At 40.6% G+C, this 20,813-nt stretch overlaps 1 long non-coding RNA gene across 1 annotated transcript in view; it reads left to right on the forward strand.

Annotated features, from left to right (window-relative positions):
* Positions 1-12,133, forward strand: part of LOC104955088 (uncharacterized) — an 18,472-nt gene extending 6,339 nt beyond the window's left edge. Inside the window, exons 2-4 of the long non-coding RNA XR_799425.1 lie at positions 8,091-8,096; positions 10,331-10,337; positions 12,123-12,133. This is a non-coding gene — a long non-coding RNA (uncharacterized lncRNA). The remainder of the gene's footprint in view (positions 1-8,090; positions 8,097-10,330; positions 10,338-12,122) is intronic.
* The last annotated feature ends 8,680 nt before the right edge of the window (positions 12,134-20,813 follow it).

Consider the following 20,813-nt stretch of genomic DNA (forward strand, 5'->3'; position numbering starts at 1 on the left):
TGCATAATAATGTCTGAACAGCTGAGCTCCGTTATTAGTCTACCTGGGGTCAAAGTACAAACAAGAAAGCCAACAGGCAATCATTCATTTATATTTTGCTTTAATCTTTGTAGCATTTTGTTAATGGAAAGCCTACTGCCGACTTCCCTAATCCTGCTGCACAAGTGGGCACCCCGACCCCCACAAAGGAACAACAAGGTGGATGCAGAAAGCCACCAAGGAATCGGTAGTTAACTTTAGACAAACTACAACATTTAATGCCTATTGTGATTGTATTGTTTTATTCCAAAATAATAATAATAATTCCGTCGAATTTGACATACAGCTCATGTGGTTTTTCACTCTTGCAATGCGACCTGTATGCAAGTGCCTCTATTGATGTTGTGCCTCCCTCTTTTCTAATGTTTATACTGTGGATATAACCCTCCATAGCGTATTGTAGCCCCTTTTGTCGGGACCAGGAGGATATTGCTGCGTTATTGCTCCAAAATGAGTCTGTTAAGGCGACTCCGACGTTACGGAGACCCTCCATTATGGCTTTGTTTAACGCATCTGGCTCTCAGCTTGTCGGACTAGCAACAGTAACCAAGGGGGGGCGTGGCTTTGCGAAAGGTCAATTGCACAAAAATCTATTTTTTTCTTGCAAGCTAAATTATTTTGATATTTTTTGGAGCATGAAATAAATTCGCTGAGATGCACACATACATCCAAATGGGACTTTCCTAGTACCTGTCAAGTTGTATCTCTCGTCTGCCCATGAGCTGCTGTGTACCTTTTAACAAGGTAATGGGACCATAGATGTTGAATGAGAGGCTATGCAGAATAGTTCGGTGGTTAAGATACTTTGTCAATCAACAGAAATACACCATTTCTTTACTGATGTGTTACTCGATCGTCAGTATTTGTGTGCAGCTTTGAAGTCCTCCAAGACTGGAAGTACGGAGTCGTTTGTAACACTTCATTAATACTATTTGTGCATATTCCATCCAAGTCTGTTTGATTGTCGCCACACCTCTAGAGGACCCATTAGCAATCACAATCACAGACCAGAGAAGCTGATAAACCGGTGCCTCAAGCAGGCAATTTCTCCATGCCCCCGTTTGCACAAATGTGAGCACACATTAGAGCAGCGAGAGAAGAAAAAAGAGAGGCAAACAGCATCAAATGAACCACATGAACTGAGATTCAACTCGTGCCATTGTGACTCCGTTGTGACAATAACTGCACCAGCTGGCTGAGTCGTTTGAATTTTCCGTCATATTTTCGGCAGAACATAAAACACAAGCTCAAATGAAGATACAAGGGATGAGTAAGCACGTAACTCAACAGAATACAAAAGGAGGAGACGGGGGAATACGTCATACTGCAGGCCTGTGGTGTGCTAATGAAAGTGTGCCACTGGCAGGAAGCTCCTCGCAAATGAATGCATACATATGGTTGGGGGAAACTGGGGTATTGCTTTGAGTGTGACTGTGCTGAACATGCAGAGGGGTTCAGATAGAAAAGGTGTTTGTATGATGCCTTTCAGTCACCGGAATTAACAGAACAAATATATTTCAAAAACAGATTCCATGCATTGCGTGACATTACATGCATATCAACCTGGTAATAGGACGCAATCATTTGTGTTTGCATATTGTACATTGTGTATTAGTCTGAGTGCTTTTCAGGGTTTATGTAAATGCGTTTGACTTGGGTCTATAGAAAGAACCCTTACGAAGGCCTTTAATGGAGCCTTTTCTTTGCTTATTTAAATACACTTATTACATGGCTTAGTTGAATACTCGATTCTGATTGGTCAATTCAGAACACGTGACACGTTGTTAATACCGAACAGACATACCGCTGTCAAGCACTTATTGACCGTTGTTAAGGACGCTCACATCTGCAAAAACAAGTCCGTTCGATTTAACTGTATACATTTTGCATGCAGTTTGCTTTTCTAACTGACAAGACAAGAGCGACAAGAAAACAGCGGAGAAGTAACGGGCAGAAATCCTCCTTTTACGCAGCGGTCCAGACATAGACATCAAACGGCGACACATATTCAGTTGCCAGTTACTTTGGCATTAGGGCAGGGATATCTAGATACTTTCCAAGGTTTGACATAATGAATTGTGCTGCACAATTCATTATGTCAAACCTTGGAAAGTATCTAGATATCCCTGCCCTAATGCCAAAGTAACTGGCAACTGAATATGTGTCGCCGTTTGATGTCTATNCGTTACTTCTCCGCTGTTTTCTTGTCGCTCTTGTCTTGTCAGTTAGAAAAGCAAACTGCATGCAGTTTGCTTTTCAGGCAAAATGTATACAGTTAAATCGAACGAACTTGTTTGTGCAGATGTGAGCGTCCTTAACAACGGTCAATAAGTGCTTGACAGCGGTCTGTCTGTTCGGTATTAACAACGTGTCACGTGTTCTNAGATACTTTCCAAGGTTTGACATAATGAATTGTGCTACTTTTAAAGCAAGCAGCGATGTTTTCAAATCTGTAATCAAAAAGCTCCTCAAAAACGCTATCGAAGCAGTTCCTGCCGTTGCTACGTTAGTTCAAACGGTAACAAAGGACTATTTGTCTTAGCGGATGCATATCAATTTAAATCAAAACATACAACTATTTTTTAAATCAATAAAATCATTTTCTAAATCCACAAAAGCATTTCAATTAATATTGGGAGTCATAACGTTACTTTGTTGAGAATGTGGCCATGTAATAAGCGGGATAATGTGCAGCGACTTGGTCATTATGGGGAAAAGAACACCTTCATGCCGATCTAGATCCCTCCGCTTCGCGTCGGGCTCCTGATCAGCCTGTCGGTGTTCTTTTCCCCATAATGACCGCGCCGCAGCACATTATCCCTTACTTAGCTCTTACCTGTAAATATGTTTCTGTCTGCCTGAATACAACCTTGACATCAACAACGATACTCACAAGCTACGATAAGGTAGAAGCCACTTCAATTGTTTAATTTGAATCCAATCATCAGAGTATCATTACAATATCAGCATGTGGGAGCTGCATTATTGTTGCGATGATGCAGGTAAATTGCTGCTGCTCGGCATCTGAATCCCAAAGTCTTTAAATGTCTCTGATCACGGCAACAAGTTGATTTTCCAAAACAGTCTTAAAACAAAAGTGTAGTTTTGTGAGAACGTATACATCCCTGTGATGGATTACACATGTCCAACCATGTAGGGTTATCTACCATGAACTATACGAGAAGCTGTGAGTAGTATAGGGACTACTTTAAGATGCTACAGTGGTCCTCCTAGATGACTTTATGCGTGTGAAACTGAGTGTGTTTTATAATGTTGCAGCAGCAGCTCTGTATTAAATTGTAAAGGCACTGCAGGGTGCTGACGGAGCTTAACGCTTTTAGCTGACTCAATGTTTCACAGGCAAACGGCAGACAGATGTATCCTCTCCCCTGCCCGGTTTGTTATCACCTGACCCAGGCAAAACTGCACTTGGACCCATAAAAACCAAAGAACGATAACAGAGAGAGAGAGCGATGGCCGGGACTTGTTTTTACGAGTGATGTTTCTACTGTGGGGCTGTTCAAACGTCGGAGGAGAGAAACACTCTCCCAGGAGTGCCACATATTTGAACCTGTCATTGACGTGGTTCCAGCGGTTGTTTGTGGAAAATTACATATTCTTTATTAACTGTGGCAGAAACAAATCGTCACAGACATGAAGGTCTATGTTGCCGTATGGTTGCCATAACAATGGTTGGATGAAAGGTGTTGTGTTGTTATGGCCCTGATAATAGGAGATCAGGATATCTTAATGCTGTTCCACCAAACATCTTTCGTTGCACATATAAAAGAGACGGACATATTTAAATAAGTCATGTCGTTTTTAGGGGATTCTTTTCATCAAAGAAATAATTCTCTTTTATGCAAGATTTCAGAAGTGTTGCAAAATCTTACAAAAATCTTTGTAGATGTGTAAGTCATGCATCACAGGCAGTGGGTGTTCAAATGATAAAAAATGTATGTAGATGGCAGCTCACAGGTTGCCAGTTCCAACAGATGTTACCATGATACAGTTAGAGGGAAATGGAAAAGTGAGCTTCCTTCTTCTGCTGATTTAATTATCAGCATTATAATCAAGTAAAGGCTAATAAAACAATCTCTGTAAAAAAGAAAGAACGACGAGGTAGCTCTCTGTTACAGCACACATTAGCAGTTAAAGGCAGCAACAAATTACCAACATCTCAAGATCTAAATATGGGTAAATATAATCATGAATCAATTCTGGCTGCCTAAGTTTCTCTGTTTTCTTTTTTTTTTACCGACACCCTTGTTTGCCTTTGTGGCCTGTTTGTGAACTTGTAAGGAACATTTTCTACTTTTTGATAGATCGCAATAAATGAATTCAGATTATCAGCCACTGTGATTTTGAACCCCTAACTATAAAAATAAATAATATATAAATATATAATAATAAATAAATAAATAATAAATAATAAAAAATTATAATAAATATAAAAACTATCCTCATCCTTAGAGACTTTTCTTAAACACTTTGACTTCAGATACACTCTTGAACTGATATTATACACACACTATGTGTAATGATGTTCACTTGAAACAGTCTCATTAGCTTCACAGCAATTAGCCGCAGGGGTAGGTGTGAATTGCAGTTTGATCAATCCTGTCACATCTAGCAGAGATCATGAAAACCTCACGATCAAATGTGTTTTCACGTAATTGCATACAGACCTCAGAGGATGTGAATGGTGACATCAAGCAGATCTTTTATTGCTCCAATGCAAAAGTCAACTAAATAAACGTGTTGTTTAAAACTAAATGAATGAGGGCTGAATACGTAGTTTATAGATTCTATAATTTTGACGATGGTTGTTGCAATTCTAGGCATGAATATTTAACGTTTCATCAAAACTGTGTGGGTGACTGCTTTCAAGTCCTTCAATTTACACATAAAACAAAACAAATGTCATACGTAGGTTCAAATATTTCTAAATCCAGATTGGTGCCATACATTACAAAAGTACATCTGATTCTCAAATCAGTGAGAAGTACAACAACATAACAGTTTTTGTACTCACATAAGACACCATCATAAGAAGCAGCTGATTGAGGAAATTGGTTTTTCAGGCCCTTTCTATGAATATAATCAAATCATCAGGAGTTGAGGTGGGTAAGTTTTAGATGGCTTTGTGAAAGACCAATCACAAATGAAAGCACTGGTGAAAAGAAATCCAGCCGTTCTGTTCAGGACTTTATCTTCTAGTGTTGACTGTATGGTTGGCTGTACACCCATCAACCACTAGGACCTTGTTTCTAGAAAATACACTTTTTATCTGCATGACCGCAAGAGCAGGTGTGCATTGTGTTTCCCACTCCATTAGCCCACAAGTCAGACTGGCAAAAGACAGATCTAAACATGTAAGGTGTCATTACCTAGTCTTAAAGCCCTCACGTTGACTATGAGGAAAACTGTAACAGTGGATGGACTTTACTCAGCGAGATGATATAGGAGGCGCGGATTATTCAGTTAGCCTGAGGGCAGCATGTGTATGCACAGCGAGCAGCCTCTTCCGGTAAAATGCACATTGGACAAATTGACCACGATTTACGGTTTTGCATCTTTTGGGGTCAAAAGGGTGTGAATGTTTGCACACAAGGACATATTTGGAATACACTTGCTGCCCAAAACACACACACACACACACACACACACACACACACACACACACACACACACACACACACACACACACACACACACACACACACACACACTGTCGACACATATCAGTAATTAAGGAATATATTAGAAGGATCAGAAGACTCTCCGTGATCCTCGGTGAGACGGGGCCAGCTGTTTGTGCTTCGAGCGTTCTTTGGTGTCTGCATAATCATCAGAGCTTTTGCATAGGCTGCTGCTGAGTCTGCACTTCCTGTGATGAGCTGACGGGAGGCGAGGATCTTTTTTGTTTTTATGATTGTTTTTTTCTTTTCGGCTTCTTTTAAGCTTGCCTGCACCTCGCACCCCTGAGGTGAAGTGGTTATTAGTTGGGATGCGCCAGGAGTTTAGAACCGCTGCCAGCCAGAGTTTACAGAAAAAGAGCAAGGACTACAATTTTTCCGGATCATCTGACACTTTATCCAAAAAGGAGATAAGACTATGGACTGCATCCATCCAGCCAGATACGACTGAAAGCACTTAATAACACTCAACTTAAAGGGAGTCCACAGACCACTTTCTTTGATTGTTCGAAAGATATGATCAAAAACAAGGAGGGCAATTTAATAGAAAGTGATAAGGAACACATGTTGGACTTTTATTTGTGTGAGAAATGGAAAAAGGTGGGTTCACATTTTTACAACACAAGACTCAACAAATATATGAATTAAAAAAGTATTACTCAAATGCAAAATAAACCAGAGACGTTTCTGTTTTGGGGGATAGAGCAATTGATTGATGGCCCTGTTTAGCCTTTTATTGAGAGCGGGTGATTGAAAAACTGCAGGGTGAACAGCTTGGAGAGGAGGCTGTATGGCAGAATTATTAGTGCTATTATAGAGCTCAGAGTCCGTAATGGCCATCCTGACTGTAATGGCCAGGATGGTTTATATGGTAAGGGTGACAATGGCAGGCGTTTGATATTGTGCGTCACAGATAGCCATCACTATCGGGTTTTCATAGCAACTGCTTGTCAGGATTAATATGATGTTCGTAATGCTTTTAAATATATATATATATCATTTTTCTAAACACATAACTAAAAATGTGTTTAACATGACAGCAACAATCAGACTCACCTGCTCACATTCTGATCATGTCTTTGTTTTAATTAGAGATTTAAAACAATACATCTTTAACTCGAACAATGATAAAAGAGACCACTTTCCTTTAAGAAGTTCAAAAAAGAGCAAACACGCTTTCGAGGTATTATGCATAATGAGAACCTGTTAATTAACAGATCAGGCCAATTACAATATATTACTGCAAAATGTTAATTGGCAATGTACTTCATTTGTTTTGAATACATATGGGATTTTGAAAAACAATATCTGCTCATGGCTAACAAAGCATGACTTAAGTATTGTATTAACGGGATAGTTGTTTGCTACAAGGACACTGTTTAGAGAGATTTCAGTGAGTAAAGCAAACAAATTAGAACAATGGGGGGGGGGGCGGGGGCATGAATAATACATATACGTTCTCCACACCATAATCATTTGGAAACTACAGTCCTTGAATACTTGCTCTAATATCGCATAAACAGTATTTCTCTTCTGTCTTTTAGTTTTTGTTTCCACACAAACACATTGAGCACACTCTTTTCTGAAGTGATGCGAAGTGTCCGGGTAATAAGAGCATTTTTTGGGTGATTTTACAGCAACCTGAGACAGAGATACTGGGACACCGTGACCTTCAAGTGTAGTGGTGCAGAAGGTGATGGCAGCTCCTTCAAGAGGAATGTATCCACGAGTCTCTGACTAAGCCCGATTAGGCACACAAATAAGCAGAAAGCACACATTCTTATCACTTTCTTTTTTCCCACCTTTTTTCTTCTCCTCCATCTCCTCATATTGCTTCACAGTTAACACCCATTCTCTTGCCCTTGTGCCCTTCTACAGCTCATGTATGTCCCCAGTGATGAATGTGTCACACAGGCAACACTCAAACGGAAACACACACGCAGCCAAAGAAGCATAAACACAGCCGCTCAATCCATTCCCCCGTGTCAGGTAGCCACGTTAGAATGTTTTGATTAATGTTTTTTTGGAGCATGTGATTTTTTTCGATGAATACACCCTCACATCCGAGCCTCAGAGTACCCTGCAGCTATCCAGCGTACTGGAAAGACAATAGAAGAAAAATAGGTCAAAGAAAGCATGTTTCCTTTGATAACCTCAGGTGTTTATACTAAATAATTATTTTGGATAAATTCGTCTTTTTACTTCAAAGTTAACAGGGGTATTTTTTTCAATGGGTGTATTGATTTCCAGATAGGGAATATCTGTATTGACTAATGTGTCACTTATAATGATACACGAGCAGATCACGGGTCCCCAGTTCACCACTATCCATTTGAGTTTCTCCTCTTTCAGATATAAGTATTGGCATTTAATTTGAAGACTCAATAGCATGTTGCTGTTTTTAAGTGTTCATCACTTTGTTCTTCATCACCGCAATTTAGAGAGGGAGTCGCACCAGCAAAGAGCAGGGAATTAGGTTTTCATTATCAGCTTTAAATAGGTTGGGAGAAACACAATACCCGACATATTGTGAAGGACTTGGAACTATAGAAGCAGCCTTGAATCCTGATTACGCGTAGCTAAAAGGTTTGTAGTGTAGCTTTCGCATTAAGCGCCCCCACATTCCTTTAATTTGTCGATCCATTTTCAAACTGTTTAGAGAGACTGGAAAGGAAGAAAGCCCTCAGACTATCATCAGCGTTGGTTGTTGCTATTTGGAAGATGTCCTGGGACTTGCTACTTTTTGTGTATGCATATTTCCAACAAATAATCATACCCCCGTGGGGGGGGGAGGGTGGGGTGGTGGATGCTCGCTCATGAACGCTGTGTTATGCATGCCCACAGCACCTCACGGGAACGCGCACAGCGTAAAGCAAATACTTTCGTTGATCTGTTCGGCAAAGTTAGGTTTGGAAACGATATAATTTCCTTTTGGCATGCATAATACTGCATAATACCGGAGCCCCGCTGCGGGGAAACGTTGGCGCTGTTCGGAGTTTGTTCTAATCTGTCAAAATGACAGATGGCTTTCTGATTTTCCCGTCATTGTTAAAAGATTTTTGTCATAGACGGAAAATATTCGGTTAACGTGACCTCTGACCCCGTGATCATTTAGCAAAAGGTGAATCTACAGCAGCAGTCTGCGTAAGGTACTTAAAAAGCCCAGTGTGGTCTTTGGACCAGGGACATCCAGTTGACGTGTTATGATTTAATACGGCACAAGGTGGTTACCTTCTCCCAGTGGGTGCAGACCCCGGAGTCAACCCAGGACTTTTCAGATATTATAACGTCTCCAAGCTGGCCCCATGACAGGTATAGCTCCCCCAGGTGGAGCCCTGCAGGTGGGGTCTGCTGTTTAGACCTGTGGTCACTGTGACCCTCCCAAAAGGGTTGTGAAAGGACTAGCTGACACACCAGATGTTGTCTGCAGTGGTCATAAAAGAGACTGTTCTGACACCATAGTGTAAAATTCGGTACTGTAGCTTTAAGGCACCAGATAGCGCGACTCTCCTTCTTGTGTTTTAGTTTACACAGCAAAGCCATGCAGAGCACATCGTAGCTCAGTTCTATGCCACAGATCATTTTGTTTTAATCCTTGGAGTAGATCTGTCTGTAAGTATACAAACTTACCTGTGTGCCAAGTTATGTTTCAAAAATGTGGTTTAATTAATTGTGTGGTTTCAATGTTTTAGATAAGCTAACTAGCTGCTAAGCTAACGGACATAGCTCATTCTTAGCATAGGCTATTGATTATACTGCACTCTATTTGCATTATGTTGCACATGTATTATTTCAATTGCGTAACTTGTGTTGTATTTTTCTGTTTATTCTTGCAGTTTTACAATTTCAAGCCTCAGTAAATGGTCAACTCAACAACTGTCTTCTGAGTCTTTGTTCGCTATCTGTGAAGCTATGCAGTGCGATGCATACGCAAGGGCAGAATAGAGACACTAAAATCAGCTATGACTCCGAATAGGAATGTTAATAGCAAAGAGACCCAATCAGTCTTAAATCATGTATTTTAGAAGCTAGTGACCCTTGGGTTCAAATTAGCACAATTGATCTGGGGATCTTCAGAGCACAACAGAAACACTTCCTTCTTTAAATGTAGTCTGAAGTGAAGCTGCTACAACGGCCTAGTATTTTGTTAGAAGAGTGCTTTTCTGTGGTGTGACATCTCAAAATGAGAGATGTAGTACACAACAAGATTGTGTTATATAAAGCTTTTAAGCCGACAACATTTCTTAGCAGGTTACACATTGTGGGTTACAAGACTGGCTGTGTAAGAAAGCTAAGGCTATAATCTGCCCTTTGTGTAATGTGTGACAACATGTAACTGCTTACGCTAGCGGTAGCGATAAAGTGCTATCGAGTGACGATCACTGCTTGCGTTCAATTACAAACATTTACTTTTCAAACTCAATCGGTTCTCCCCAATGTTGAAAGTTGACAACATACACAGCCTAATGAGTTGCTGAGGGAGGGAGACTTTCAGCATAGATTATTCCTGCATACAGAAATGTTTTATCCTCTTTAGGAAAAAATGATCTCCTCAGAAAGTGAGTCAGTTTGAATTTAAGCCTTCAAATGAGTCACTCTGTTACCTTGGTTTATTTTCTTTTGACTTTCACTTTAAGGCATAAACTTGTTCCTCTTAATCATTTACTAATTCAATTTCAGAAATAAATAACAGAGCTTAAGATCAACAATAGCCCTGAGCGAGCATTGAACCTCTTCTAACCTCTTTTGATTGACAGATGCTGCTGTTACATAACGTCTGATTGGCAGAGCTCAACGCCATGTCTTGATTCACAAAGCACACGAATGGGGCTACAGGCGAACTTCAGCAAAAGCACTTACATGTGATGAAAGACTGGCACACGGCTAGTGTAGGATGGAACTAATTGGTTATTTTCCAATCAATGCTCCTAATCCAATTCTACATTTCTAGCATCCTATACTTATTTTTCTGAAGGAAAGTTGCCGAGTGAAATATGTCTGCACAACCACAAACTTACACTGCTTTCCATGAAGCTGCTAGGGAACATTTGAAAGGGTGGTGATGCTCAAGGACACTCATCTTGTATGGAGGAACAGAGGGCTTTATATGAATCCCATTACAATGTTCCCGAACTTGCTTGCATATTCAAAGCATCCACCTTCCAATGACAAGCTCCCTTATCAGCACTGCAGAGAGGGGAACCATTGTACATCAACCATGACAAATGAACTAGACAATAAAACATTATCGGCACGCTGTCGTAACACTGAATGACTATGGTCTATCAACAGTCTGTCTGTAGCAATGCGAATGTGTTCTTTATGCAGAATTTGAGTTTTTTCAAAAGCTATAAAGGAAGCTGATGAAAACGTTATCTTAATGGCTTGAAGGCAATTGTAAACTATGTTTCTTTTCTTGGAAGAAAATGACTTGTATGGTAATTGTGTGCTGCCTGTATTAGATAGAAAATCGGAAACATAATGTACTAGGGCTGGCAATAGAAAAAAGGGTAACATGGCAGGGTCTACCTTCCAATAGCAAATAAATTAAAATGAACTACAGTAAGGATCCATTCGAAAACGTAACAACAGACACAATCACAGACCGAACGTAGGCAAATAGAATATGTAAAAAAAAGAAATGATATTTTAAAGTGGGACTTTTCGCTTCTACTACTTTTTGAAGTGCTTGCTTGCTACCGTTTCCTCTATTATTACAACAACTGCATCAGAGTGAAAGTGTTCTCAACTCTCCTTCCAGAAGGGAGGGATTTACAAAAGGAGCTAGCAGGGGGAGAGGAGTCATATGGAGAAGCAGAGCAAAGGTCACGACCGATGATCTTAGAAACTGCAAATACAACTCTTTCCAAATGTCCCCTCTCAAGGACAGTTGTCGTTACACACTGGGACTGAAAAGGCCAGGGCACTCTCAACAGAAGTGCAGCACAGGTGGATCGTCCTGTGGTTATTTATATAGTTGTATACCAACTAACATCACTTTTGGGTTGAGTTAATTTGTAGGCTATCGAGAATCTGTGTTTGTATTGACATCAACATTTCTCTTTTATTCTTTTCATGCAATAGTCTAGATAAGTTTACTGTGGACAGCAGGATGATAAAGCCACAGGAGATGTTTCCATACTGTGTGAAAAAACCCATCACATTTGCACCTGTTCAGTTCATTTCTTAAAATACATTTGCTTGATGTAGTGGATATATACTGTGCATTGTCCGTGAATGTATACAGGCCTGTATATATAGCATGAGGTGAAAAGTAGGGCATCAATGGTGGTGTTACAATATTCAGAGGATTATATGAATGTTTATTTAGGGATAAAATGACTCATAAATACACATTTGTCTCTATACTGCTGAATACACAAGTGTCTGTATTCCCAGCTTTACTGTTTTATAGGGAAATCTAAATGTGATAACACTGTCCGTTCAACAAATACATGTAACATATTCTCCTGTGAATCCACCTGAGGGAAAACATAAAGCAGCAGGAGGCCTCCTTACGCCGTTTGAAACAAGAGATGCACACAAAACATCAGTGTGAAGTTATTGTGTTACATGACTGGAGAGAGCTACCGGCGACTGCTCAATAATACATTCCCTCTTGTGAAACCTAAATACAGCCGACACCATGGGCCATGTAATCCACCTCTGAAACAAGCTTTAGAAAACACTCTCCATATCAGCTCCGAATGCAGGAGCAGACAGAAACACACTGGGTGGGACTCTTACTCAAAGCCAGTGGCGAACCGTCAGGGCCTTCAAGGTATTCAGAGAATACCCTGGAACACTCAGATAAAACAAACAAAAAATCGATTTAATTATATAAATAAAATGTGTATAAAATGAATAAATTAGAATGGTATCTGTGTTGTTGATCTGTAATATCACAGTGTTACGTTGATTTGTTTGTCCTTCTCGGACCATGCACTACGCATTTCAGTGGTTTTGTGTTAGAAAAGAAAGCAACCAATCAGATCTTGTTCTGGGTCTCTGGGTAGAATATCCTTCAACCAAGGTATTCTACATCCTTGATAGAAGGCCCTGGCCGTTGCACTGAATGAGAGCGTACGTTTGGACCGACAGTTTGATCAACCAATCAGATATAGATTTGTAGCCAATGGGCGTGTTCTTTCAGAGTTTCCCTCGGTTCCAGGGTGTTCTAGAACGCCCGCTAGTTAACTGGCTCGAGACAGAGAATCTAGATGAATGCGACGAAGCAATTCATGCCGTTTTATTGTTTTTAACGTTGAAATAGCAAGGGCAACAGGTGCAGATGAAGTTGTTGCGGAATTGTTGTGAGTACCCTTTTCAAGACGACAATTCAGTGAAAAGACGGACATTATAACGCCGGGGTGGGGGGGTGTGTGAGTCTACAGAAGGTCCAGTTGTGATAGACACGGTTCGCCACTGCTCAAAGCACCACAGCTGTGTTTACTTCATATATGGAAAACACTGTGTATCCAACATGACAGGGAACACATATACAACCAGTGCATGTTGCACTCAGATTATTGAAATGTATAGAAACTTGGAAAAATCGAATTAAATAACAATTTCATCCAACGAGTTGAATCAAAATGCACAAATATTGAAACCAAATGTGCTCTTGAAGCTTTCTTTCAACATTTAAGTGTTTTATCAGGTGAGGTGCCTTTAATAAAAAAAAACCTCCTGCTTCCCCTTATTTCTTCTTAACGACATCCCCCTCTGAGGATTTCCTTGAACACCTCCACTACAGTCAATCAAAAATGATTTTTGAAATATCACACGATGACAGCACGGCTTAACACAGTGATTACACGCCACTAATGAGGAAATAGATGTGGGCCTGTGTCTGGATGACAAATCAAGGCCTCGGTGTGTCTGGGCAGCCGGGGCAGGGCTCTTCCTCGATGCTGACATTTATAATCAAGGGCTGACATCTGTCATCACTCCCGAGGGGCCTTGTCTGTTGTGATTACAGTTCAGATGAAGCCTATTTGCATAATAAGTGCAGTTGACTCAATGGCAGTTTTGGGGGAATTTGTTATTTTAGTTGAGACTCAGTGTTCAATTCTGTGTACCTAATATTCGATCAGAGAATAATAACATAATATGTCTGATTATAACGATTTTGAAAGGCCGACTCGTGGTTTATTGACATGTTGACATTCCCGGAAAATGAGAGAAAATTATAGAGCGGACCACCCGGGTCTCGTCCCCCTGGAATTATCATAATACCAAGATGTCATGGTGATTTCCCACCAACGCCAAATGAGACAGAAAAGTGTTATGTAAACAAATCCTCACATTGATTCAGGTAATCTATTGATTCTATTTTAGTGTAGGATGGCTTTAGGGGTTGTAATATTGGTCAATTGGTTGGCCAATCACCATCAATGGATTATGTTGGAGGTCTATACAGACATGTCTCCAGAAAATGGAACACTAATGACTTTGTTGACCCCCTGACCTTTTTTCCCACAACATCTTCAGGTTGACATTCATGGTGTTGTGTGAAATGGCTCAATTACTTATTGTAAGGGACTCCCTTTACATTTGGTAACACAAGATAGAATCGATTGTAATAATTTTTGGTCAAACGTTATCTTGTAATGCCTAAACATATATTATTAATTGAGACAATAATGTAAACTAGAAGGGCACTCAAGGAATGCTCGAGACCCCTTGCTCTATCTTTCAATGTTACCACAAGTTGAAAAGAAAATGTGAATCCGCCTGAGATTAGGATCTGGACTTGTATGTCTAAGTATAGCCTCACACAGCCACCATTGTTGACTTATGCAGTTAAACAATGCCTTCCGAACCAGGGGTATCGACCATGGTATCGACCCATATATTGACTAGCTTTTGATATGTATTTCAATAGAGTAATACATCTCATTGTTATTCATCATTGTGTGCTGGATTTCAAGGAATGTTGCCTTTAAGTAAAGCCAAGCAATCTGTCCCCCCTTCAGAAAATATCACATCCGCAATACCGATGGCTTCTGATCTCATGCTGTAATGTGCTGCTGTATTTCAGATGCATTCAGAAAGCCTTGGCCAGGTAACAACTAGCTGTAATGCTCCCGTCCCCGGCTAAGCTTTTGTGAATGCGCAGCAACATTTCCTTGCTGAGCACCACTGGGTTCCCCCTCATCAAATATATTACCCCTGCATCCCTCCTCCTTAGCACCACACTGCGCTACCGGCTATTTATAGCACAAACATATTGATCACTCTCTGCACCACCCTCTATCACTCTGTCTCGTGTAAGAGCGCGGAAGCGAGTGAGAGCGCTTTATGACCTCCATGTGTGTGTATGTATTTGTGGGCTAGGATGAGGGGGTTGTCAGTATTTGTGCGTTTATACGGCGTGTGTGTGTGTGTGTGTTTGCGTGAGCTCAGGGAGAAGGGCCGCCCTGTAATTCCATTCCAGACAGAGTTAGCTCTGATTAAACAGCCTCATGGGACTATAAAATCCCTGGATATAAAAATAGGCAGAGCACTTCACCAATGCGACCACTTTTAAGCTGCAATATGGAAATCAGGCGCCAACATCCAGTGGTGCTGGCTTTAAAGTAAAAACTAATAATTTATGATATGCTTCTTTTCCACTGCAGCCACATAAATAAACATCAATGAAACTCACGATGCATAAGAAGCCTTCAGGGAAAGCGCGTAGCAACACACTGCCGTGGGAAAATGCTATTACAATAACATTACATGTATCTTTAGGGAGCATGGGGTGGCTTGAAATCGGTATATACTCCCAATTTACAAGCTGGTATTATTTTTTGCAATAGCATCGCAAGGCGAGATGATCATGATTGACACATCCCCTTGAGCAACCATGTAAATCTTTCCGATTTTTCCAGGTTTGCAGCATTTGATTTCACACGTTTCCCCTGCCTCCGCACGCATCACATGAGTCAGAGAAGCTGACACCGCCTGCCAATCAGTGCCGGGTGTTATAAGTCTCCAGTATATTTTAGTGTCAAGTTCAGTAAGGATAGAATGACCAATACTGTTTTGACAGCTCTACTTTGAATAGTCTATCAAGTTTCTGACTGAAGGAAACCGTTATTTGCTGAGATAGGAACATTAGTAGTACATGCATGCTCTATCAGTTGTCATCCCTATCCTTTCCCCCCCTGATCTTTCCTGACACAGCCCAAACCAACCTATACAAATATCAGATACAACAATGATATTGGTTCTTCCTATCTCCTAAAATGGCTGAGATGAGGCCACAGCAAATGCCTGAATACACCAGAATTCAACAGAATGCAGTAATCCCCTCTGTTTGCTCCCACATCGGTCGCCGTCTCATCGGACTTGATAATCAAAAAATGACAGCAGTGCTCACACTTCTATCCTTTTGGCAAATATGTTTTCTCCGAGGCCATGTGGAGATAGTGATTGCAGAAAAGCTTGAAAATCTGCTTGGGGTTTTGGGGGGGGGGGGCTACGACAAATGGGTTTGTGGGTGTTTATCGAGCTGTCCAAAAGCTGCAGCGTGGATTGGAAGCCTCAGTCTGTCCTTATGTCTGGCTTGAGTGGGTCGAGCGTGGCAGCTGTCTGGCAGCAGGGATTTCCATTATAATGTGGCTGTGGGGGAATATAGTGTATGGAAAAGCTGGTAAAACAAGCAAACAATACACTTTTTGCTAACTGAGTGGTTGGCTGTACTCGCATAATATTTGATTTTTATTTTTTAAAAGGTCAGCATGCTTCAATTAAACACATTCATCTTTGCGTATTAATGCTGAGTCATCATTTATTTGACAAATTATGCTAGCAGAACCTCAATCAATGAGTGCTGCTTTGCAATTATTATGGATTTTGACAAATAATGACTACTGGAATTGAGCCTCGTAACCATCAGCTGGGGAAATAAGCACATTTATTTTGTAGAAGGGAATTTATTTTAAAAGGTATTTTTTCCCTTTTCCAGATGCTGCCAAGCTCTCTTCTAAACATTCATTTAGCGAGGCAGTGGATTGTTGTCCCCCAAGGTAGAGTGAGAGAGCCCATTTTGAGTAACTCCCAAAACAATATGGTCTTTCTAATGGAAATCTAGCTATTCCTACCACAGAGAAATATTTCAGCCCCATAATCAGGCCCTACGGTTACATCTTAAAGATACATCATCTGAAAATAAGGTGGCGCTTAGGGCTAACACTGCTTCAGTTGAGCTTTAAAAAGGTGGATGGATAATTAAGTATGCAGTTAGAGATGAATGTACATCAGCTGAAATACCGCCATAGGCAACCTGTTTCCAGGATGGGATATTAAAGGCTTTCGGATCACATTGCTGGCTGTTTTCCCAATCAACGTTACCCAATTATTGGATCGGATGGAAATACCCTTGGGTTGTCCCTGTTTGCATGAAGGCAGTGTCTCAGGCCAAATGTGTTGGTTAAGGAATTTGCTGTAGCAAAGGTAAGTTGTTTAAGAGACAAATTGTAATGTAACATTGTTTTGTAATAAATTGGTTTTATAAATACATACACAAATCTTATTGTCGACCTTAAGAGCAGCCCACATGTTTGTTTCCCTCTTAGTATGTGTCTGCTCTGCTCAAACTGCTTGTTCTTGCTATCGTATGCGGGCGCCTTATCTCTTCCCTGCCTTATCTGCTTTGTTTGTTTCCCCGTTTCCTTTGCCCCTTTGTCATGTCTGTCTGCGGTTATGTTAATCCCAAACTGCTGTTTTTCAATGTGGAGTGTTTGTTCATAATTTGAATCCTGGTTCAACGCCTCGGTATAAGAGTGTTCAAGCTGGAGCAGCGCTGACTCCTGATGCTCTGCTCTCCTACTTAACCTCGCCCTAGCAGGAATGTTATTTCAGGGAGTAGGAGCTAATAAAGCCACAGCAGGAAACAAAGCAACTAGCTGCTGAACATAGTATAGCATTTTGAAGCTAAAGAGCCAGTATTTAATTGTTTAAAACAAAGCAAAATAATTTAATATAAATAACACTTTGTAATTAGGAGTTAACTAGGTGTTCAGAGTCAGTGGCGAGCCATGACTTTTATACCTAGGCCCTCTGACCCCCACCCCTTCCCTCGAGTTATTACGTCTCAGCGTATACTTCAGCGGAATATCAAAACAATGGCCCGGGGTGCAAAACGCATCAATGAAAGCGACCCTCTACCACAGAAAACAACACCTGTAGATAACCCTATTTGTGTTCTTTGAAATTGAAAAGGATATTGCATTGTGTTTGTTACTTTCGTTGCAGTTGTATGTCTTAAGTGTAATTTGGCATGCTTTTATTTTGATGGCGAGTTAACGCTGTTGACAGGAAGTTGTTGTTGCTATGGAAACAAGAAAAGTTTCACAGCGGGCGGAACTTGTCATAAAGTCCGCGATAAAACACCCACCCATTTAGAGGGAAGATATGATTGGTCAATTTTACACTGTCATTTGACATTACTCTCTCGTTCAGTTACTATAGCTGGGCCCTCTGTGAATTCATAGCTGGACCGCCTGGACGTCCAACAGCTCTCTTCACTAACTCGCAGAGACGAGCTTCTTTCATTTAACCCTTCACATTCCAACAGGCAGATTCGAAGGATTTATTTCTTTGGAAATGTTATTTTAAATACAATTAAATCAAGTTATTTTGGTAAAACTAATGAAAAATATAACTAAAAAAATATATAATTTTTTTAATGTTTTTAAATATTATTTTGTAGAATATCTTAGGATCTCACAGAGGGCCCTGACGGCTCGCCACTGTTCAGAGTTAATATGTATAGACCGTCACAACAGTTAACAAGTATAATGCACAGGGGGCAACTAAAACAAACAAAGTGCAGTAGTAGCCTATATGACATAACCAAAGAAATATAATATAATTGTGAAATCATTTGAACACAAAGTTTGACACGTCTGCTTTGCAACCAAATTAGTTGTATGTAACTTTACATTTTTCAAGATAAAAAAGTAGAAGAAAAAGCTCATTTTGACTGTTTTCATAGCTCTGCAGTTACTTTTTCGTATTGTTGGCGAAATGTCTTTGAAGCCCATGATGAACAAAAGCCTGCAGCGTTTGTGTGCACACTTTCTCATAAAACATGATGATCTACCGCCTACACTGGTATTCTGTTTTCCGACAATACTGTCAACAACACCCACCATATTTCACTCTCTCCCCTCAGAAAACATGCATTAATTAGTGTCAGAGTTGCATGCGGTTATTTAGCTTGAACACAAGTTATTCTGCCATTGCTGTGACCACTGGAAAACACACACACACACACACACACACACACACACACACACACACACACACACACACACACACACACACACACACACACACACACACACACACACACACACACACAGCTTCGCTCCCAAGCTGTCACTTGCACGACGACAAAGCTACGTGAGAGTGTTAACTAAAGAGCTTGGCTGAGATAGGTGGTCACGTAATTGATCAAGGTTGGCCAACCGGGTTGCGGAGCTAATGAATCAAGACAATGGGCAATGGGTTTAATTAAGGCTGCACGGAGGGAATCATTAGAGGAGTTCATCTAAAGGGAGGTGAACTCTCTCCCCCATAGTTCCCAGCCAGGTCACCTGATAAAGACATTTATCGTGCGGGTCTAATCTCACGCCATTATTTATGCACTGCAAGCTCGGGTTAGCCTTCTCCTGAGCTCCCTGTGCGACCTGAACTTCCACGTAGGTTAGCCGCTATCAGGCAGATTAAAGTCTTTACACATGGGCTGAAGAGTTCTCCAGGGTTAGCCCTCTTTGAAGCTCCTCCACCCCCAGTTTCCTCCCTTCCATTAGGTCGTATAATCACCCTGATAGCCTGAGCTGCTATGAGATTAGCTTGAGTTTACCTCGACCTAATCATCCAGCAATTGATGTCAGTGCAAGGCCCAAGTCATGGGTGCTAAGGTGAGATAGTTGACATCACGGTTGATTTATTATGTCCATTTAAAGGCCATTAAGCAAGTGGTGAGACTCCTGAAGAGTGCCTTCAATTTTAAACAACTCTTTATTTTTGTTTATAGTGCTTGGGAGTCCGAAAGATAATGACTTTGTCTTGACAACAGAGATAAATACTCCAAGTGTTAGTTTGCTAACTACTAAATCACTCTTCGGTACCTCGTCAACAAACACATGCAGAAAAAGACAGGACTTTTCAGCCTTGCTATGAGCACAATAATATTCACAACTATATTCCTCTAGTGGTTGCTTTGATCCAGAAGACCCTGTTCTCATACTTTTCTCCAAATAGCATATCAAGACGAAGCCCACGGTGCTGAATGTCCTTGACAAACACAAACCTTGGTAATGCAACATTTGTAGAACTCGGATAAACTGCAAAGAAGCAGTGACTTGGGGATGATGGTGTTAAACAGTTTTGAATTTAAGCTAGTTTTATATTTTCTTTGGAAAATGATGACCATTCGTCTAATTCCAAAGCTAGCTCTGGTAAATATTGTTTGAAAAGTACCAAAAGTAACAAATAACCAAATTACATTACGGCCCGATGTGAACTAAGCATCTTGTTTAATATCATCGCTCAAAGTTACAAATACAAGCAATAATAAAAACTCCAACAGTGGCAAGAAACAAAGTTGCCAGACAGCATTACTGGATACAAAGTGCGCATTGGTTTAAATCAAGCACATAGTCCTATCATTGAGTCAGCACAGGACATCCTTTAAAGTGTCATGAGGAAGCAATGGAGCTTTGCTATTTCCAAAGTCTGCACAACTTGCCTGAGGGCTGTATGGGATTATGGGACCAATACGCATTACATCACATCACACTTGGGAACACTATGAAAGAAGCAAGACTACTTAATATGCAGCAAAATATTAAAGTCATATTTAATGCTAGCTGTACTCTATTTCAAAACTTAAAACCCTTTCATTTTTGATTAAAATATCCATTGTGGCTCCATAGTGTCATTACAACCATTGTGACTAATATGTCAGTGTATAATGTATTTATACATCCAAAACAAAATGAGATGGGTGCCTCTGAGCCTGAATCTGCAGGGGGAAGCTCTGTTCTGATATTTTAAAGGCAGGTACATGCACAG

This window comes from Notothenia coriiceps, unplaced genomic scaffold (assembly GCF_000735185.1).
Source record: "Notothenia coriiceps isolate Sejong01 unplaced genomic scaffold, NC01 NC01_scaffold00024631, whole genome shotgun sequence".
NCBI lineage: Eukaryota > Metazoa > Chordata > Actinopteri > Perciformes > Nototheniidae > Notothenia > Notothenia coriiceps.